The following is a 23426-nucleotide window of genomic DNA, read 5'->3' as shown; positions in this document are numbered from 1 at the left end:
TGCGAGTCCAATGGCCACTTCGAGACATGTCCGAGTCAAATGCCAAAGAGTTCAAGTCAAGTCAGAGAAACCAAAATAAATAAATAAATAAACAAATAAAGTAAAATAGTCAAGTCCGGACTCCCATATTACAGCCCTAATAATTAAAAATTCAGTGTAAATAATGTGTCTCATTTTAAATATGTCTCAATACACACCTGCTGCCATTCAAAGTACCTCTGATTAAGCCCAAATAAATGTGGTTCATATTGAACACATCCACATCCCCAGTTATTAGAGGGTGGATGCAACCACATTATCTCTGCTGTTTATTTTTGCTTGTCCTCTTGAAAAGATTACTTTTCTGGTGTTTCCTCATCACCTTGCCTATAGTATACGTTTTATCACACATGTAATTGCATATGCTGACATGCAAAAGTCTGTCTCGTGTAGTTCACGTGGTATTTAGTCTACTTATTGACCAAAAACCGACTCAAAGTGTACAGTTGAGTCTGGTGTGCACGGTTCCATAACCAGCAAGTGGCAGTGTTGCACTCCATGGCCCAATGTGTAAAAGAAGCCCTTGGACAGAGTTTATCACTCAAGAAAGGCTTGGCTGTTAGTGGACGTGTAGATCTAGCCGCCATCTTGACCACTGTGTCCTCAGCAAGCTCTTCCATTCACTTAACTGTGTTGGGTTCCAAGAACGTCATCATCATTCTTCAAATTCTTTGCCGATTTTGACACAGACTGGTTTGTTAGAAATATCAGATGTGCTGTTACCATAGCAGACAACTGGGTAATTTTATGCTTTATGTCAATTTTTATGCTTTTATGCCCAATGCTTTTTATATTTCAAAAAGATCTGCAAAAACAAAACAACAACGAACATGACCATAAGTATTGTTTAGTTTTTCTTGCTACCACATTGTTGAACAGTGTGAACCACATTATCTCTGCTGTTTATTTTTGCTTGTCCTCTTGAAAAGATTACTTTTCTGGTGTTTCCTCATCACCTTGCCTATAGTATACGTTTTATCACACATGTAATTGCATATGCTGACATGCAAAAGTCTGTCTCGTGTAGTTCACGTGGTATTTAGTCTACTTATTGACCAAAAACCGACTCAAAGTGTACAGTTGAGTCTGGTGTGCACGGTTCCATAACCAGCAAGTGGCAGTGTTGCGCTCCATGGCCCAATGTGTAAAAGAAGCCCTTGGACAGAGTTTATCACTCAAGAAAGGCTTGGCTGTTAGTGGACGTGTAGATCTGGCCGCCATCTTGACCACTGTGTCCTCAGCAAGCTCTTCCATTCACTTAACTGTGTTGGCTTCCAAGAACATCATCATCATTCTTCAAATTCTTTGCCCATTTGACACAGACTGGTTTGTTAAAAATATCAGATGTGCTGTTACTATAGCTGACAACTGGGTAATTTTATGCTTTATGTCAATTTTTATGCTTTTATGCCCAATGCTTTTTATATTTCAAAAAGATCTGCAAAAACAAAACAACAACAAACATGACCATGGGAAAGTATTATTTAGTTTTTCTTGCTACCACATTGTTTAACAGTGTGAAAATTGATTGAAACATAAATAAAAACTTTGAACATGAGTAAAAGGTTTAAACACAATGCAAAATATGTTTAAACGAAGTTCAAAATTGAAAGATAGGCTAAACGAATTTGGGTCCAGATTTTTCAATCTGACTCCAGTGGAGTAGTGCCTCACCAGGCATGAACACATACATGTGCGCACACAGTTTGTTATTAAAGGCAGGACCCCAAACATTTTAGCGTCACTGGCCATTTTCATTTGAAGATGTTTTCAAGGACCAAAACAAAAACAAATAATTAAAAATATCACTCACCGTAGTTTGCACTTCAAAGAGCCGTTGCTGTTTGTATTCCAACTTGTGCAGTGAGACACTTCGCAATGTCGTATTTGCTATCCATCCATCCATTTTCTGAACAACTTATCTATCATTTCTATGAGCCATCAGTATAGTCGTAGCTCAGCTCGGCTGCCCCGCTTTAGATTAGTTTTGCCACCGACGGTGCCGCCCAGACCTGACAACAATCCACAGCTCAGCGGTCCTGCTGGTTGCGCCACCACGTCCAGGATGTTGACCTTGTGGAAGTTTATACTGTAATCCAATGTTGATTGAGGCGTCACGGTTACAGTATCCAGCAACAAAGGTACAAGTGCATTTAAAGTATAGTTAATCATCATTAATTTAGTCACCGCTCTCCGGCATTCAAAGCACTGTGGTGGTCTCTTAAAGTGCCAGTTACCAAATCAACGTTCATATATTTGAGGCGACCTTTAATATCCATCTAATTTTGTCGATATCGGACTGATACAAGTGATGTCATTTTTTTCCCCCCAAATCCAATAATTATCTGTCCGATAGCATCCACATTGCTAAACACACAAAAGAACTATGGCGGCCCTAAAGGTGACAACATGAAGATGAGGATCCACCCATCCATCCATTTTCTGATCCACTTTATCCTCACAAGGGTCGTGGGGCATGCAGGGGCCTATCCCAGCTGTCTTTGGGCAGTAGGTGGGGTACACTAGTATTATTATTATTATTATTATTATTATTATTATTGTAGTTGTTGTTGTTCGGTGAAGATGGTCTTAGTCCTGAGCCTTGACTCTGTTGATTTATTTTTTAGTCACTGATGAAAACACATTGTTTCATCTGGAGAAAGTATAACAAAAACGACCAGAAGCACGTTTTTCATCTCCAAGTAAATAATAGTAATTCTACCCTCGTTGTTTTCCATGGAGCGTATTTGTCTAAACCATTAGCAAATTCACAATGAGAAAAAGTCCCAAGCATCCAGACACTTTATGCTTTGTGTGTAATCGAATGTTGCAGTTAAATCCCAGGTGGACAAAGTGGCAGGTCGCCGTCATTTATCCGAAATGGTATAGTCCACTCCAATATGATGTTTGCAATCACTGTTATTAGAGTGGGCTGGGCAAAGGTTGATAGGGTACACACACACATGCACGCACGCACACACACACACACACACACACACACACACACACACACACACACACACACACACACACACACACATACGCTTTCTCCCTCTTTTTTGGGTTCTTTGTAACACAAAGAGAGTTACAGGGGGCCGTGGTCACGATGATTACTGTCATTTTGTAGTCTATCCAGGTGGTGGAACTGTTCAAATTCACAATGTGCACTTGCAGACATGCATATTGTTAGACACACACACATGCTTATTGTGTGTGTGTGTGTGTGTGTGTGTGTTTGTATGTGTGTGTGTGTGCGTGCTTGCGAGCGTGCGTGCGTGCGTGCGTGCGTGTGTAAGCGTGTTTGTGTATGTTGGGGAGTTAGGATGAATTATCTCACCATCAACTCAAACCCCCACATGCTGAAAGAGGGATTAAAAAAGAGAAAGGTCTTTTTAATTTCCTATCCTCGTCTTGTGGATTCTCGCCTCATTGCTTTTTTTCCGAATTCATCAGTCGGCTTGTTTAAACAGCCTCAGTTTCTCCCCTCTGTCTTTCTCTCTTGTGTGCTTGTTTCCATCTTCCTTTTTTTTCCTCCGCACTCCTCTTTCATTTGCACCTCTCCATTGCTTTGTGTCTGTAAGGTGGTGAACTTGCCTAGTAGGGGTCCCATACTTGGACATTAAAGAGCTTAGGGATTCTCTCTCTCTCTCTCTCTCTCTCTCTCTCTCACTCTCTCTCTCTGTCTCTCTCTCTCTCACTCTTTTTCTCTCACACACACACAAACCCATATACTCATGTACAAAGTGCCACACACACACACACACACGCGCGCGTGCACGCACACACACACACACACACACACACACACACACACACACACACACACACACACACACACACACACACACAGTGGGAGGGTCAAACATGGGATGTTTTACTGGCAGGAATGGCTCAACATGAAACACTGCCGTGCAAAGCTCCCCTCTCCCCATCGATCATGCACACACCCTGTGAAGGTCTATATTATGTGAGTTAGTAGGGGGCTACCAGCAAATACAATGGTGGAAGAAAAGCCTCACCGCTGGAATGATTGTGATGGAGATAAAGAAAAGAAGTCCAGTGAGTCCAAACCACTCTCCCAAGTGCTCTCAAACAATCAGGGAGCACAGAATGTAAAATAAGTAAATCCAGGGCTAGGTCTTTCTCGCTGCACTCGCCAGTTAGTGTGGGAAAATGTCCCTTCTTCTCTTTGAAAATTAAATCACCTTTCAGATGAGCAGTGAAGTAAAAACCCATGATTTTTATTTAATTTTTTTTTTTTTGCGGGGTAGGGCGGAAGGTATATACTAGTTTGCCAATAATTCTTACATTGTATTAAAATATCGTCGATGAATACCGGACTTAAAGCTGTTATCTATATTTGAAGTCATATTTGAAACCACAAAACGACGTTGAATGTGCACAAACAATTCATCCATCCATTCATCCGTTTTCGATAGCCTGTGTCGACACTAGGGTCACGGGTGTGCTTGAGCCTATCCCAACTGACTTTCGTGAGTGGTGGGGCGTACCCTGCCAGTCAGTCAGTTATCGACAAACAATGATTCACACTCACATTCATGAACAATTTCGAGGCTTCGGTTAACTTAACTTGCATGTTTTTGGAATGTGGGAAAAAGTCGGGCGAACCCTGAGAAAACGCACGCAAGCAAGGAGGGAACATGCAAACCTCACACATCAAGGCCAGAGACACACAAAGGCCAGAGCTGAGATTCAAACTCGTGAGTTTTACTGTGAGGCAGACGAGCTGACAACAGAAAATTCAGGTAAAGTTTAATAATTTCATCATATAATTCTTCAAAATGTGAGTATGCTTTTTATTATTTGTGTCAGTTAAGGGGTTAAAATCCATTGGGCAAGAAAACTAAAAAGAAATGAAAGCAGTATCCGCAGAGGCATGTGATGGTTTTTCCTTTTATTTTCAGACCAACCTTGATGGGGTCAATCAATACTCTATTAACTTGAATATAATGCCAACAATAGTTGTCTTTTTTCAAGCAGTCTCCTTTTTATTTCATTTAATTGACAAACAATATTGTTGTGTTAGTTTTTGTTTACGATCATGTACAGATTTATGATATTGGGTGAATACAATTTGTTCCGGGATGCTGGTCGACTTTTCATTTGTTCGAATTTGGAAACAATTTTTTCTGAGGGAAGTCATCTGATATAGGATTAAAATATCCCCGTACAACCTTTTTAAAGAGTTTGAACTGCTCTCCCAGCGTAAAAAATTGCACAGTTCCAAATGTTGAAAAAAAATGCCACAAAAAGCCAAAGAAAAACCACAACTCCGATTTTATGGAGGAGGCTCAGCTGGTATTGAACGCTGATCTTATGTGTGATTTTGCATGATAAACGTGGCTATCAACTTCAGAACTTTCATTGCACAAGGTGCACCTTTACTGCATCTTTCCTTTGACCCGCATTTATTTACGTATCAATATGAATAAAGAGGGAGAGAAGGAAAGAGCTGCCTGAGTTTTACACAAATAGAACCATGCATATCTACAGTACATGCATATTTCTCATCTGAAATTGATGGCTCTGGCATAAATAATTAGCTTCATTGATGTTGCGATTTATAATTGGCCTTTGGAGATTGGGAGGTTTGCACAATTCTTCTATAATATATTGTCACTTTAAGCATTTTAATTCAAGCAGTTGTATTGCCTGGCAATCTCACTGTTAGAGAAAAACAAGAATAATGGCCCTTTGAGGAAAAAAAAACAACTACAATGTGGCCCCCAACAAAAATGAGCTTGACACCTTTGTGTTCAATGATAAAAGCCGAAGACTGGACGTAAAAAACAAATAACTCTGCATCAAAACCATGGGCGTCATTCGGCCTATTTTGTCTTTAGCCCCCCTAAATAATTTCATTGCATTCTTTAAAAAAAAGTATTATTTATTTTTCCTGTACTTCTGCTAATATATTGCATCAAATTCAATGTAATGTGTCCATTTTGAATTATATTTCGATAACCTGCCATTATTGTAATATTAAATCTCCCAGGTTTCCTGAACGCAACAGGTGTTGCGTTAGCATTTGACGTGTCTGTCACCATCGCCACATCAAATGCTAACGCAACAACTGACAGTTCATTGCCGAAAGTCAGGTTGAGTCGACAGCATGGATATTCGACAGTTTTTTAGAAAGGTAAATTAAGTATTCAATGCATCCATGCTGGTAAAACTAGTGACTATAGTCCGCTAAAATATCTCCAGTAACAGCAGAAACTGCACTGTAACAAGTGTTCACTTTTGGATAAATTAAGGTGGTGCTTAATAAAAATTAAGCAACATTTTATAATTAAATACATAAATAATCATTACACCAACTCTTTGAGGCAACACCTATTGAGATTTTGGCCTATATAAAATAAAAAAATAAATATAAAATCAATTTATTTATTTGATAGGAATCAGGCTAAAGACGCACAGAGAGTGAGGGGGGGGGGGGTCTCTGCTGGACAGGGGAGTCTATCAGATCTCAAGGCTAATTTTACTTGCAAGGCTGTTCCCAAAATGCAATCGGAGTATAAGTATTGTAAGTATTGAGCAGCAAACTTATGTTCTTCCAACGTGATGAAGCTTTTGCATATCATTGTACTAACTTAAATTGCATATAACGGCAGACATCTCAAAATACATAGTCTTCTGGGGGCTAAGCATATATTAATACATTTTGGTAGAGAGGAATATAGGCCTACTGTCATATAGGTTATGTTATCGGGCATCCTTCTAATTCCCTTGAACAACCAAGATTGAACTTTTGAACTCTTTATAATTTCTATTATCTAGTCCAGTTAAAGTCCAGGGGAGGAAGCCCCATCATAGTAAAGAGGATACTAATGTGATGTGTGTAGTTCTTCATAGCCTCTTCATTTTGCTCTCAAAGTGCACGGAATTGATGGATTTTTAACAGAATGTAGAAAAAAATTCTCCCGGGGGGGCATGCCCCCGGACCCCCCTAAAGGGGCTGTGTTCCCCTTGGGGCTAAGCCCCCCTTGTTCTTGAAACCTAGTGACGCCCCTGATCAAAACAACACATGCATACACACATATTATATATTGAAATCCATCTAGCTATGGATCTATCTATCTATCCATCCATCACTCTCTCTCTATCACTCTCTCATTATTATTATTATTATTATTATTCCTGTAAAAGATTATTATTGTAAGAATACAGGTGCGGACTGAAAAAAATGTGAAATTTACCACACTCTGACATCGGAGCATTCAGCCTGGTTTCGGCCCGACACCAGCGAAATGGCTGGCTGCTAATTTAATGGCAGATCAGATATGCAATTCTGTCTCATAAATGTACCATGAACTCACTAACTCAGTATTTTGTCAAATGTCTTTTGCTCTTCATAATTAGGTAAAACTCGTTATTAGCCAATCACAATTTAGAGAAAAGAAAAATACAAAGCAGTGTGTTTAAAATCCGAAATTAGGCTACATGCCACAAGATGAAACAAAATTATCACAAACTAAATAAAAAAATCTCTTATTTTAAATGCCATTTTACCTCCATCCATCCATTTTCCTAAATGCTTATCGTCACCAGGATCTCGGGCATGTTTGAGCCTATCCCAGCTGTCTTCAGATAGTCGGCAGGGTAGACCTTGAACTAGTGGCCAGCCAATCGCAGGGCACACATAGACGAACAACCATCCGTGCTCACACTCACACCTAGGGACAATGTAGAGTGTTCCATTAACCTGCCACGCATGTTTTTGGAATGTGGGAGGAAATCGGAGTACCCGGAGAAAACCCATGCAGGCACGGGAAGAACCTGCAAAACAAGAACGAATTTCAACCCTCGACCTCTGCACTGTGAAGCTGTCGGCCACCTTTCTGCCTCATGTTTGTCATATATTTTTTATTTCAACATAATGTGAGTGAATACGTGCCTGTGATTACCTTGTTTCAATTTTGAATGTTTTTTTCCCACAGTGTGACTTGAGTGAAGCATTCGTTGTCAAATCCATCCAGACCCTAACGTACAGACCCTACATGTGTCAAATCAGTCAGTCAAAATTCCAATTTGACAAGACAATGCACGTGCAGACAAGGTAGTACCATGACAGCCGTTCGCTAACTTTCAATACCCAAATTTAATACTCCTTCCCTCCTTTGGTGTATACAGCTGCTTCCGAAGCTTTAACCACATACGCGCGCACGACCGTACGCTCACACTAAAATCCATCAGGACAGACTTGTGTAGTATATGCACGTAATGCCTACGTGCAGAGTTGTTGACATCACTCACCAAAAAAAAAAAAAAAGCAAATATCGATAGAAACTCACAAACTGCGCGTACGCGTGCTGTACGAGTTTTCGTGTGAGAGTGACGGAGAGAGAAAGTATAAAAAGAGGGGGGGGGAAGAGGAGGAGATACTTCAGTCACCTCCTGCCTTGAAATGCAAAAAGCAGATTCCTACTAAGTCGTCCAACAGCCAATCAGTGCGCTCCTCCGGCTCCCCTTCTCCCCCTTCTCTCCTTGTGGCTCCGCCCCCTGCCTAGTTCGACCAGCGAGAGGCTCCACAATTTACCAAGGCAACAAGAGAGAGAGCGAGACAGCGCAGCAGCAGGCGCGCGCACACACAGCTGTACTGGTGGAAGCAGGCGAGAAGACACACACACGCGCACACACACACACACACACACACACTCATGCTCTCCACGAACGGTTGCGGCAGCGCGGTGTAAAGAATGAAAGAGTACTCCGGTTTTGTTTGTTTTTTTTTGCAAATTGAAAAAAGAAGAACACGCTGGGAAGAGAGGAACGACATTCATTAAAAAAAACACCTTCAGTTTTCTCCAGCGATTTTTCAATCACCATCTCCGGCAAGAAGTGAGAGAGGAAACCTGAGCAGACCGAAAGACGAAGAAACAAGGAGAAACGTGAACAAGAATCCACGCAGCCTTTTCGTCTATTTCTTTCTTCGCAGAAAAGGCAAACACAGAAGAGACTGAGGTGTATGTTTTTCCCTTCTCCTAAGCGGGACGATTCGTGGTCATGTGTTCCTGAAAGGATCCTATGTGTTTTGCGGAGCACGAACCCTTGAAACCAGCCGAAACTGGAGTATTCACACAGACAAGGTAAAGCAGTTTCTTCCTTCGTTCTGTGCATTTGAGCAGCGTGCGAGGCGAGCGTGTTTTACCGCGTGCCCCGGGGGACGGTCTGTCTTGTAAATCGCCTCTCATTGTGTGAATTCACTGAATTTAAACTCACCGACAAAGCGAAACAATTTTGTGGGTTACAGCGTGTATGCGTGCGTGTCCTTGAAAACAGTAGCAGCCTCGCCTCCCATGTCTTCATTTGGGGATCAAAAAAGAGGGTGAGAAAAAAGGTCCCCCCCCCATCCCGGAAAAGCTTTGTGTATTTCATCTTCTTAGATTTAATCTTCTTTTCCACCATATCCTACTTCTTATTTTTCCTCTCTTTCATTCTCTCTCCGCAGCCATCCTTTCTTAGTCACTTTCACTCCTTTTGCAATTTTTTTTTTGGGCCGTGATCTTGGATTTAGAAACAGAGAGGAGGCTGACTCGAGCAACAAGTTAGTGAGTTGACAAATTAGTCAAAAGAGCAACAAGGCTCTCGAGTTGCCCCCATTGTCAAATCGCTTCACACTATGTCAGTTTATATTGGCCTAAACTCTTATTTACTCAAGGCCAAATAAAGAAGTCTGCACTGATGCATCTGAGGTCAGTTTATTCACTTTCAGCAAAGCTCTTAGTGCGCACTGAATCACACACAAGGCATTGGAGACATTTCAAATAAATACAAGCTATCAAGGTCTGCTTTTGATTTTGTGGTTATCTCATGTGAGCGACAGTCAAAATGGAGATGGGCAATATTAACCAAATTAGGGGGATAATTGTGGACAAATTGCTTTCAGACACACTTGATGTCCAAGTGACCAAATGCATTTCAGGTCCTATGCCTGTGCTTGGAGTTTATATCTTGTAGTTTGTGTAGCACACACACACACACACACACACACACACACACACACACACACACACACACACACACATACAAATGACAGGCAGGGAACATTCATTTTTTTCCCCTTGCAAGCATCTACAGTTTTAGACGTTTGTGATACTCATGAGCTGAGCTTACTACTAATTATGAAAGGAGCATTTACCCAAGCATGGTGATGCAAGGTGTGAAGTACTTGGAACGTCCATACATGATCAGATCACCCAGCATTCATAACTGGGTCTGGAGGAGCACGGCCAAAGTTAAATACTGCTCTTCCGTTAGTCCTCTAGTCACGTCTCATGATGTGGTGCGCTAAATAAAGTGGAAAGTGAAGTATCACGTCAGCATGCGCTATACCGAGCAAATATTTCGAAAATATGAAGTGTATGCACCACGTCAGTGGATATCCCATTGTAAAGTCATGTAACAACTGATGAGGTACCTATGCTAGATTCCAATTCACATTTGATTATTGCTCCTCTGTTCTTCAGTGATTATAAAATATTTTTCAAATTATTACCCTGATATAGTAATGCAAGACAATTCCAACCCAGTGTTCAATGTAGGATAGAAATCCTTAAATAATTCCCTGTAGTGTTCAAACTGCAGGGCAGTATTGTCACGATACCAAAATTCTGACATCCATACGACAACCACATAAAACTATCTTGACAACGGTACTGAAATAATAATACCACAGCAGAAATGCATAACATCCGTAAAAGCAGTGCAGTGAAAATTGACAAAATATCTTAAAATCATTATTATTTTTTTTCATTCGTTCAAAATATTTGAAAACTCTTGTTTAAAAAAATCTTTTTGAACATTTGCAAACACAAAATTAAACACTATTGAACATATGAGTGCGAAAATAATGTCTGACCTATTGTTCATCTCAGATGGCCTACTGTGTCTAGGACCGTAGATGTGTTATTCATTTATTTTTTTAAATACACACACACACACAAACAAACAATATATGTATTATTATTATTATTATTATTATTATTATTGTATTTGACTGCATTTGATGTCTTCCATTGTAAACAACTTCACACCATTATTGTCTAGCAAAAGTCTTCACGTAATTGTTAATGACTCAATGTGACATTGTTGGGGCCTGTGCGCTCGCCTTTACTCTGCTACCAATAGTCAAGTTCCTCGTCCGTCGGGAATAAGATTGCCTATCGCAAAGTCATTTGCACTTGGCTTACTGTATATTTGAAGGGAAATATTTGAAATGTGTCGCACCCTGTTGTTCTTTCAATTAGTGGTGTCATTTAGGATGCCGGTCAGTGAGGTGTTCAGCCTTGTTGGACGTGTTCCCACCTCGAGCCAGAGTAGTTTTATTACAAGTCTTGCAGACAGGCTTTGCCATGTCTTTGGGCTTTCCCTGGCCGTCGGCCATGTAGGCAAAATAATTCCATATGACGCTTTGTGTGTCTTGTTTCTTCATGAGGAGTGGAGGGTCTGCTGCAGCTTGAGAATTTGCAGCCATCTTTCTCGTTCCTCTCACTCACAGAAGCCTCCCACTTGAGGCATTACCCACTTGTCGGCCAACTGTCGGCCTAATGTGAAGCAGCCTTTAAGACACACAGTAGGAGAGCTGTCACTTTTTTTTTTTTTTTAAATGCTAGTACTAAAAAAAAAAAAAAAAAAAAAAGACAAAAAAACGGGCACCGAACCATTTTTGACATCAAGAAGTGACCCGTACAACACTTACTGCAGTGTTTGCATTCCCTTCATCGTAACCACTGGAGTGACATTAAATTCACACTCGACTAGCCATTACGCCGTGCTTCTGTTTCATTTGTCTTTTTGCTATTTGTATTTATGGAAAACATATCCTTGGCGATAACCCTTGATCCAAACTAAATCCAGGCATGAACTAAAAATGGAAATCACTTCACTTTTGTACACGCATGCTTTGCCATCACCATGGTAGCTGTGTAGAAACTATTTAACTGAGTAAAGGTTGGGGGGGGGGCTACAGCAGATCTGCCTTCAGTGCTTCTTTTAGCGCTGTCTGTTTTGAAAGGCGCACTGATGTATGTGGTGAGGTGAGGGCAAGGGTGGACTGTGCACTGCTGATCACACGCAGGGAGTGAGAGAGGGAAGAAGGGGAGAGGAGGGGGGTAGAGAGAGAGAGAGAGAGAGAGAGAGAGAGAGAGAGAGAGAGAAAAAGACGGGCTTTTCTGTTTGGTTAATGACTTCCAGACACAGATTTGCATTCCACCGCCGTTTGTGGGGTGAATGTGAGGTTCTCCCTCTCCACCCCCCAACACTTACCTTTTCAATGAGAAACATACATTTTGAGATGCTCCCCAAAAATGCGTCCACGAATAACAAAGTCAAGGGAGGAAGTACGTGATGGATTAAAGGAATTAAACTGTCACTGTGAGAGGAAACATGCTTTTAAGAGAAGACCTAAAGACGGATCGTAAGGAGAGGAAGGCAGCGATGGCACTTGAGACATCAACATGTGCAACTGATTAAGATTCCAAGGGGCCTATTAAGAAATATAAGATGTCATTAGAAAAAAGAAATAAGTATTTAAATTGCATATCCAGTTTAGATCAAATTTAAGACCAAAAATTCACATTTGAATTGGAAGCCATTTTTTTAATGGCTCCAGTTGCTAAATTCAAAGTGGCTGATAGACGCTGTTTGCAGTTTTAGTGGGAGGGAATTAAAAAAAAAACATGTTTTGTTTGTAATTGTGTGTTTTGGTTTTGAATAGTACAAAAACAACTGACAACACCGAATCACTATGTCAACAAAAACATCTTGTGCATGTGACTAATTATGTTTTACAAGATAAAGTGCAAATGTCTGTCAAGTTGATTTATATTTAGTCTTTTTGTTTCTTTTTTTGGTTTGTCTGGAATGTTTTAGTGGATTAGGATATTCAGACCAACCACTATGAGAGACAATAGAAGCAGTCAAGCACGGAAGGCGGCTGCATTCCTCTGCCAGATACAATTATAAATAATAAAAGAGCAATAAGAAATTTTTAAAAGTAGTTATTTGCTACATCTCGAGTACAACAACACATTAATGTCATTGAAGCCAGATGATGACACACAGTCGCTTGCACATTCTAAATGGTTTGGGACCGTAATTATGACATTGTCGTTACAGTGTGATGGAAGAAGCAATATAAAAGGCAGGAATTATGTCTATTTAAAGATGAGATGCTTGACAGCTACAGATTTTTTCGTTGCTTTTCTTGTAATAAAATAGTAACAGTGAATATCAACCATTAAAAGAGTTATATAATTACGGTGATCAATAGTTGTTTTTTTTTTGTGCTTCCTTTGCTCCATGGATACTAAATTATGACTGTAAATTTAATTTAATGCATGTGAAAATTAGTGCCCAATTTTATTATCTGTGCATGTGTACATTGTAGTATTTTGTTAAAAAAAAAAAAAAAAAAAGCAGGTTTATTGCCTTTGCATGGTTGTATGCTATGATTGAGAGTGAGTTTTAATTCTTTGATCCACTGTCAACAAATTCAAACAAACATTTGACAGTTGCCAGTCAGGCGCAACTGCTGTTTCATCTAATTCGCAGCTATTTGCATTGTCTCCAAGTTAATGCTCATTATTAGCCGGAAATGTGGATTTTCGTATTTTTAAGTGAGACCACAATGTGGAGGCAAGGCGAATCAGTCACTGTTTTAGTCACAGTGTTTCAAATGAGGATTTCTTTTTTTCTTTTTCCCCCTCTGCTGGTATTTGCAGATTATACTCGATGTATTTGCAGATTAAGGGGACAGGTTGTGTGAAAGACGGACTGCTGGGGCAGACAATGTGACCAGCCAACCATTATATGACCTGCTGGATCCCAGCATCGCTGAATGCACGCTCACATGCACGCTCACATGCACATACGCTGTTGCACGGGGCGTGTACACGTTCACAACCCATCATGCGTTTAGCTGCAGGAGCGCACTGATTCATCACCGCATGAAACCCCACACCGCCATATATGCACTTTCGTTAAGAGCCTCATGTTTCCAGACTGTAATTTTTTACTCAATATGGGATGGCATGTTGAGACATTTCTGGAAAGAATCACCCAAGATTTACAGAAACGTCACCGCCCTTGTTGTCTCAATTTATCATTCCTGCATTTTTTTCTTATCGCTTATTCTTCAGGCTTTGTCTTGACCCATCCCCCCAACACACACACACACACACACACACACACACACACACACACACACACACACACACACACGCACACACACACAGTTTACAGACACCTAATCTCATACTTTCACAGGCCTTGTTGCTAGGAGATGAGTGTTTTTGTGTGGAGACACTAACGGATAAATGTGCAGTGTATTAACGTGTGCTTGTATCTGTATTTTAAACCTCGAAACAGATAAAAGGTAGAAAGGTTGAGGCTTGCGCCTAAATATGTGTTTTGCTTATTGAATGAATTCAAATGCTAGTGTCGTTAAAATATTCTTCGGAATTCAAGCATGCGCACACAAGGATGTTCACAAATTCAGCAGAACACGTCACAGCATAAGCACCGTTCTCATTCATGATAGTTTGATATTATTTTCATGCTTCATTAGTTTGAACCACATTAAAAAAAACATTCATTCTTTTGGGGCAGTGTGTTGTGTATTTGTGTGTGTGTGGGTGTGTGTGTGTGTGTGTGTGTGTGTGTGTGTGTGTGTGTGTGTGTGTGCGGACTGTTGCTTTGTGGGTGGACCGGTGTGCAGTATATCACAACAGCTCTCTTCTCTAAAGTACTGGTGCATGTGCGCAGAGTACAGTGTGTTCACAGGAAATCTCACCAAGTGAAAGCGCAGCGTGATGTTTTGTCATCACTCATTCAAAAGGCAGACGGACTTGACTCATCAAAATGTGATCAAAACATTTCTATGACTTTATATTCTGCGAAGTGGACAATATGTTACGACTCACCATCCGTTCATATTATACGGACTGAGCATTGGCTTGTCAATGGGGAGTTTTACAGGTGTTTCAGGCCTCGAATTTTGCGGTGCTGTTGTTGCCTGAATGTTGCATAGAAACTGTCCACCCCCCATGTCTTTCAAATTGGACGGCAGGTCAGCTCATTAGAACCACCAATGGTGTCGTCACGCCTTCCTTGTGGAACGATGGAAGACCTTTTAAATGATACATGGGGGCAGTATCACACTGTGCAAAAGACGCTCTCGACATCTACTCCATATCATGTTTGACTTGAAAATGACTTTTTATTATTGGGCCCTTTGCAATGTATTTCACTAAATTACGTCCATTCTCAAAATTTCAAACGTGTGTAAACCGTTGCAATAATTACAACTGCAGCAATGTCATTTGTTACGGTTTTCCCTTGGATTGTACAATTTCAGTCAAGGTAATAATCCCTTGTGCTGTGTATGCAATTAGTTGACATTGTTTTAGCTTTTTAAAGTTGATTGCATTTGATCCATTCAACCTGCAGTAACACATTAGAGTTTAGATTTTTTGATTGTCCGATGATTTAAGTATATTATAATCCTGATATAATGAGTGATACGCCAGAAAAGCTTTGCGGAAACCATCGTAATGGAGGTAAATTATTTATGAATCCATCCATCTATCGCTGAACCCTGTTCACTATTACGGGGGTGTTGTGTTCATTTCAAACTGTATTCGAAATTGGTCCCATTTGAATTTCCTTTCTCCTGAATACATTACCTATCGGGCCGTCTTACAGACCCTTCCCTAGCGCCTTCCGTTTTTTTGTACTTGCCGTCCTTCCTCCCCAAGAAAACATCTTTTAAAAAATTGCGACATTAAAAAGAATTGTCTACAGAGGTGGGACTTAAGATTCTGAGAAGTTGACACAGGAGAGAAAAAAGGAGGGAAAGAGGCTGAGAGATGAGATGTTTGCTGACAGAGTGTGTCTTATCAGAGACCGAGTCCAGATGGTCCACAAACACACCTACTCTGCTTTCTCTCCCTCACTTTTTATGATCTTTCATTCGGTAAAGTACTCTCTCTCATATTCTGCCGCGCTTTTCCATCCACGAGCCAGACCCACCCTGCTTGCACATTTTTAGCATGAGCTCCACAATATAAATTGTCCACCACCTCTGACCATGTTGCAATAAAAGTTTTATCCAAAGGGCTCATCTTCCTGGAACGCCGTAAACCAGAACGGCGAGAGCTGCATTTCATCATGAGAGCAGTGTTGATAGCCACTGCGAGACGTCGTGGGAAAATGGGCTGCTGAACAAGAGAAGCTACTGGAGCAGCGTGTGGGATCATAATGAGGGAAAAATAACCCAGGATTCAATGTCGTCTCCCTTCCCGCCCTGAATTATTTTAATTAATGTCAGCGCATGCTTACATCAGCAACTTGAGAGAACTTTTCACACGACAGTATAGGACAAAATCCAGCTGTCTATGTAAAAATGATATCGGTTAAATAAACAACAAAATAACACAGAATGTCCTGAACCACTATTTCTACAAGTATGTCATTTGATTACTTGATAGCGTTTTAGTCATAAGTTATGATATATAAAACATAACCTTTTGGAACATCGTTGAGAAATAGAGAAACCTTTACAACACAGCTAGTCATATACAGCAGCGGTCCCCAAACCCCGGGCTGCGGACCGGCACCGGTCCATGGGTCATTTGGTACTAGGCCGCACAGAAAAAATAAATAACTTACATTACTTCCGTTTGATTCATTTCGGAATCTGAAAAATGTTTTATTTTGAAAAATTACCAGATTCCCTGTTGCATCTGTCATATACAGCAGCGGTCCCCAAACCCCGGGCTGGGGACCGGCACCGGTCCATGGGTCATTTGGTACTGGGCCGCACAGAAAAAATAAATAACTTACATTACTTCCGTTTGATTCATTTCGGTATCTGAAAAATGTTTTATTTTGAAAAATTACCAAATTCTCTGTTGCATCTGTCTAAAGTATGTCACTCTTGACGCAGGTCATGGCGCTCTTCTTAGTCACGTGATAGGTTACCGCTAAAATGAAAACCAGGACCTAGCAAAATGAGTAAAGAAACAAACAGCTTTGGAAAGTTTCTTCGGTAAGGAGAAAAGGCCCAGCTGGGAGACAGAAGAGCAGCCTACGACTTTCAAGAAAAAGATTTCTACATTTAATAGACAGTATCAGGAGTCCTACCTAAAATATGGATTTATCTCAATGGGAGATTCCCACGCACCAAACCCACTCTGTATACTATGCGGCGATGGTGATTCATATTTTTCATGCACTTTGTATTTGCGGTGTATCTTATTTTGAACGCATGATTAATCGTTACCAGGCGACCAGAGTCTTGCGGACAGATTGGACATTCTCCGTGTCATGATTCGTGTTTATTATGTTCAGAAAATACCACAGTTTTCATGCAGGTCATATCATATTATTTTGTTGCATTTATCCCGCCTTAAAGGCCAGTACCTGAAAATATTGTCTGACATTAAAGCGGTCCGTGGGGCAACAAAGGTTGAGGACCGCTGTCCTACCTAAAATATGGATTTATCTCAATGGGAGATTCCCACGCACCAAACCCACTCTGTATAATATGCGGCGTTGGTGATTCATATTTTTCATGCACTTTGTATTTGCGGTGTATCTTATTTTGAACGCATGATTAATTGTTACCAGGTGACCAGAGTGTTGCGGACAGATAGGACATTCCCCGTGTCATGATTCATGTTTATTATGTTCAGAAAATACCACAGTTTTCATGCAGGTTATATCATATTATTTTGTTGCATTTATCCCGCCTTAAAGGCCAGTACCTGAAAATATTGTCTGACATTACAGCGGTCCTTGGGGCAACAAAGGTTGAAGATCGACAGTACACATGTATTTACAGAACCCCAGTATCACCCCGGTCAAAGTGTTTTAGTCTTATCTAGCTGCTCTGGGAAATGAAGACAGACGAGGTGACAGGGAAAATGAACCACAAGCACCTGGTGGATTCCTCCAGCAGTTACTTCAGAACGTGTGTGCTTGTGCTCCTCGCCTTGATTTTGCAGACATGCTTCCAAGAATCTTATCAATTTGTATATTTATAACAATACTGTATTAACTAACAGCAGAGGTGGAAAGTACCAGTAATGAATTGCAGTACATTTCTTTGCAATACAGGTGAAACGAGTCATTTGAGTACCTCAATTAAAAAAAAAAAATGCTGAGTATTTTTTATTTTTATTTTTTCTGCCTCAAGTACCCGTTCATTTGGTGTGCGTGTCACTCTAAATTGTCCCGAGATGTGATTGTGAGCGTGAATGGTTGTTCCTCCATGTCATGGGTGCCAAACTCATTTTTGTTGCGGCCCACTTTGGAGTTACGTCTTCCCTCGCAGGGCCGTTATGACAGTGACACCGAAGAAATGTTTAATCATCACATCATATTATTACTTGTACACAAAAAAATGATGGATTACTAGTTTTGAAATCAGTCAACTATTTGTTGTTTCTTCAATTATTTTTCAAGTGAGTGTAAACCGAGGAACACAGTTATTTCTGTATTTGACTCATGATTTGCTTTCGTGGGCCACATAAAATGATGTAGCGGGCCGGATCTCAGCTCGGATAATGGAGGCATGGATATCAGGAAGACAGTCAAGCAAGCCGCAGCGGCAATTGTTCATGGTATGTGTGATGGTAACACGCGGTGGGATCGCCAGCTTAAACAAATAAACCAAAATAAACCTTAGCTTAGCAAAGAACACACGGGTAACAATGCAATGGTACACTTTCACGTTGAAGTTGTTTTCCGGCAGTACGTAGTGATGGGGCGGCTGACTTGGCTGATCTTCCCGACTGTAGTTTGGTCCAGTTTGTATTGCCGTAACAAATGGTTTGTCACCAAAAGCAACACGGTGCCATTCTGAAATCATGTTTCATTGCAAGTGGATGATGCTCAAAATTGATTCATCAAGTTGGAAAAGTAAAGTAAAGTAGCCACCTTAGTCAACTATAAGAGCTGGACACACTCCAGTGGAAATCAAGTATTCTCCAGAGAGTTCTTCCCGACTCTGTTGCAGAAGTTCCAGTAAATGTGGAGCACTTTCAAATTGCTTGGATTTCATTCTTTTGACCAGTTCATCCCAAACCAGCTCCGTGAGGTGAAATTCTGGAGACTGTGCTTCTTGCTTTTTAATTCTGAAATGGACAATAATTCTAAGCTACTCATCGGGCTTGAAGTGATTGACTCGCAATTGAAAAAAAAAAGTGAGTTGTAAAAATGTTGACAAATAGTTTCTTTTATGGTAGTCTGCATCTTATTTGATTTTTTTATAGACCATGTAGTTTTAACTTGAGTAGAAAAGGTAGAAGTGAAAATAAAATTGATGAAAAACAAATTTGTCATGCTTGCCAATAAATATTAGATCGATGTCCCAATAGAATGACTGTCCTTTTTTTTTTTTTTTTTTTAACAAAATGTTACTGCGAGTCATTTCCCTGAAAATACAGGCATTTCCTCATTGTTGCCACCCATTCAGTTCACACTAGTAGCTGACTGCATGTTTCACTCTCCGGTTTCATGAGAAAAAACTTGGCACCTGAATGCTTTTTGTTCTTTTTTTTTTTTCCTTTTTTACAACACATCTTTATTTCTATTGCACTTTCACAACAGCTGCGGCTGTAACAAAGTGCTTAATGAGGAATTACAACAGAAACAGGACTGCCGTCTTACAATCTAAAGTCGGCAACTAGCTGAGGTAGGCAATGAGCTGTCTCACACACACGCACACACACACACACACACACACACACACACACACACAAAACAAAACCCCTCTCGTCTTCAGGCTACTGACCAGGGACGAACACACAGTAACTCACCTTACTATTTGTTGCTAAACAATACACACATCCTGAGTGAGGTAACCACCACAGCCTCTCTTTTTTCCCCCCTCCAAGCAACTATCATGCTTTTTGATGACACATGCCGTGCAAGGCTTGGGTTGCCAAAAAAGGTCCTTAAACCCACTTATGAAGGCTCATTTACCTCATTTAAACCTGGCACTCTTGAGGTATTAAAAAAAAAAGAACCGTTTCATAAGCTGTTCACAGATGCCAAAGTGAGTGTGTTCGCAAAAAAAATGTTTATCAGGCAGAAATACACTACGGACGTTGAGTTCACGTCCAAAATATGAGTTCATGAACTTTCATTCATTGAAGTTGTTCAGGTACAACATTAATTAATTTGTACTTCTAATGTAATATCTTTTTCGACATTTACTTGTACGTGAGTCAGCTTTCATAATATACTGTATTTGTACCTGTACATGTGTACAGTACTTTACTACTTTTCTGACCTCTGATGACCAGACTGTGACTGTAATAAGCGTATTTATGACTCTGGTTACTAGTAGAGAATGTCCCAGTCTCGATCACGTCATTGGAAATCTGGCCCGAACATGTCAACTGATTGGAATTGAGGGGGGGGGGGGAGATATTTAAAATCGTTCGTATTTATTTATTTATTTGTTTACTTTTAAGGGCTAAAAAAACAATTTAATCCAAAGGTAAATAGATATTGCCAAAAGAAAAACATACATATGCATACATGGGGGATACACAATAACTGTTGTTTTTTTCCCACCGATACTGATATCCTATAAGTTCCTGATTCTCCAAACTCACTCCAATAACTAACTTTTTTTTAATATAAACTACAAATGTATCTGTTGTTGCAACTTAAAAAAATAAAACATTTCAATCCTGCTTCCTACTGATGTAAGGGTCGGAGGATGATCTAAAAAGTGGTGAGTGACAACATACATTTGTGTCTTTTGCTACTTTCTGAACTCATGTCATTTCAGAAGGTGAGATGATGAATAATCTCAAAAGCTCTTGATGCGTATCAGTACCTATTAATGAAGTTGGCCATGCTTTGTTATCACCCCCATTAGTGTTTTAGAAATATTCAACAGTAATGCTTTAAAGAATAAATCACTCAAAATTATTTTCTTTGCATTGACATTTCAACAATGCATGTTCCACATACAGACACATATTTTTAAATAAAGGCAGGACTCCAAACATTTTAGTGCGAATGGCCATTTTCATGCGATAGATTTTCAAGGACTAATACAAAAACAAATCATTAAAAAAATATCACTCTTCATGCAGTAGCTGAACTTCAACGAGCCATGGCTGTTTGTATTCCAACAAGAACAGTTGGACAACAGTGTAGTGTCATAAAATTTGCTATCCATCCATCCATTTTCTGAGCAACTTTTCACTATTAGTGATTAGATTAGCCATAGCTCGGCTCACCTGCCCCGCTTTTGTTTACGTTACCTCCGCCGCCTACAGCACCTGCCAGCCCCGACAACAACACATGGAGGTCCCTCTGGTCATGCACTATCCATCCAGAATATTACATCCAGAAAATCCGTGAGAAGTCATCAATTTGTACTGCAATCCAGTGCTAATTAAGTCCATACGATTAAAGTACCCAGCAACTAAAGTAAAAGTACAGTTAAAAACGGCAAAGGCACGAGACAGTTGTCAATCTTTGGTGTTCGAACACTCTGGAGGCCGCCCAAAGCAAGCCGCCTTCAAGGTGGTGCTGCGGCCGTTGGGCCGAGTGATGCCCGGGGAGTCTCGGCCTTTGCTCTCTCATTCAAGTGAATGTGACCGAGCACACAGTGCCTGCCCTCGTAAAGATGTATGACATGTTGTTTTTAAGAGGAGACTTTGGTGGTTGTACATGTATTGCCTCCTACTTCATGCAGTAGAGGCTTGGACTCTTAAAGTGACCACACTAACGTGAGTGCATTTGAGGCGGCTTTCAAGGCCGTTTGAATTTACTGATACAGTATTGGACTTTTTTTTGTCATATAGGGTCACATATTATGGGTCTAATAATTTGATCATGCATGCCTAATGTACATTTTATACTGCACAACAGTGGAACAGTGGCCGTAAACACATTTAGTGGGGGAACATTGTGGCAGTTGTCGCGGGAAGCTAACGTGAAGCTAGCATCTTACAACAATAATAATGGCTGGATGTTTAGAAATATTTTAATGTGCAAAGTGCAGACAGTGCAACCCTGACCACAGTGAAAATTGAGCATTACGGATGGCGGAAAGGATCGGGCTGTGTTTAATACAACTGATTTAATATGAATGTGACACCCCCACCAGCACACACACACACACACACACACACACACACACACACACACACACACACACACACACACACACACACACACACGCACGGATAGGATTTAAATGTTTTACAAGGTGTAAAGCACTTTTCCACTAGCCATATAAAAGGTTTCAGGTTGGGATTGTTTTGTTCCAGTAAAAAAAGTAACAAGAAAATCAATGCACTCTTTTTTTCTCCTTAATACATTGCCGGATCGTGACTCAGTATCAGCAGATCCTCAAAATCAGGTAACTTGGACTCAGATGCAAAAAATGTGATCCTTGACAACCCGAGTCATTCGTATCGTTGGTAGCAATTCAGGTTATTCTACTTAAGCATTAAGTATAAAATTTGAAAAATACAAAAACCAGGTTACGGGGCAGACTACCACATCTTAAAGACACTTTAAACTTAATGGGATGTAGATACACACGGGCTCGAGTTCACTCGCGACCCCGGTGAGAATAAGGCGGACAGAAAATGGATGGTTAGACAAAAACAACCTCGTTTAAAGACCTTCAGGCACACACACTTAACCCCGTGTCCTCTTTGTGGTAAATCCCCACCCCCATGCTCCTCTTGCCACTCCCCGTGCAGCTCTTGTACCCCTCCTCACTTGAAATCACTTTTGAGTAGTGCGGTCAGGGGATAGGCAAGGTCACCATCTCAACAGTTCCAGGAAACATGTGTTTGGATTTGGTTAATGTATGTTTGTGCTTTCGCCTTTTAGTGTATTATTTATTGATTTGTTTTTGCTAGTGATTGCCCAAAACACAAATGTGCACCCCAGACAGGTAGCACAATTTTTTCCTGCACACATGCCACATTCACAAACTACTGTCCACAGGTTTGGGTGACATGAGACAAAAAATGAAGTCCATCCATCTTCTCTCAGATTTGACAAGCAGATGTTAAAACCGGTGGACAGAAGGTGTGTGAGAGGCTGCTGTTGTAATGGATCTAGATTATTAAAACTTGCTTTAATGCACATGTGTGGCGAATCCATGAGCCTGACTGGTGGGGAGCTGTCAACGATTCCCTATTTTGTTACGGAGATCTTTGAACTGTGTTCGTGTAGTGTCACTGTCATAATTACACTGGCCAAACATAGGCAATGGTGAGTGCCATTTTTAATAATTTTGTTTTTATTTTGTTCTCTCTCTCTCTCTCTCTCTCTCTCTCTCTCTCTCTCTCTCTCTCTCTCTCTCTCTCTCTCTA

The 23426-nt window shown here is 40.5% G+C and overlaps 1 protein-coding gene and 1 long non-coding RNA gene across 8 annotated transcripts in view; one reads left to right on the top strand and one right to left on the bottom strand.

Moving 5' to 3' along the window:
- Positions 1–23426, top strand: part of tenm3 (teneurin transmembrane protein 3) — a 329661-nt gene that overhangs the window by 85564 nt on the left and 220671 nt on the right. The window contains exon 1 of one of the 7 annotated variants that reach the window (XM_019879751.1): positions 8365–9152. The exons of the other annotated variants lie outside the window; for them this stretch is intronic. The gene's annotated coding sequence lies outside the window, so the exon portion shown is untranslated. Of the gene's footprint in view, positions 1–8364; positions 9153–23426 lie in introns of those variants that run through there. 7 annotated transcript variants of the gene reach the window in all.
- On the bottom strand, positions 17110–17810 carry LOC109521725 (uncharacterized). The gene is made up of 2 exons (XR_002169419.1): positions 17553–17810; positions 17110–17208 (listed from the first exon to the last, which is right to left on the bottom strand). It is a non-coding gene; the product is annotated as an uncharacterized LOC109521725 (long non-coding RNA).

Source organism: Hippocampus comes, unplaced genomic scaffold, assembly GCF_001891065.2.
Source record: "Hippocampus comes isolate QL1 unplaced genomic scaffold, H_comes_QL1_v1.1 scaffold158, whole genome shotgun sequence".
Lineage (NCBI taxonomy): Eukaryota > Metazoa > Chordata > Actinopteri > Syngnathiformes > Syngnathidae > Hippocampus > Hippocampus comes.
This window is presented reverse-complemented; position numbering and strand designations above follow the sequence as displayed.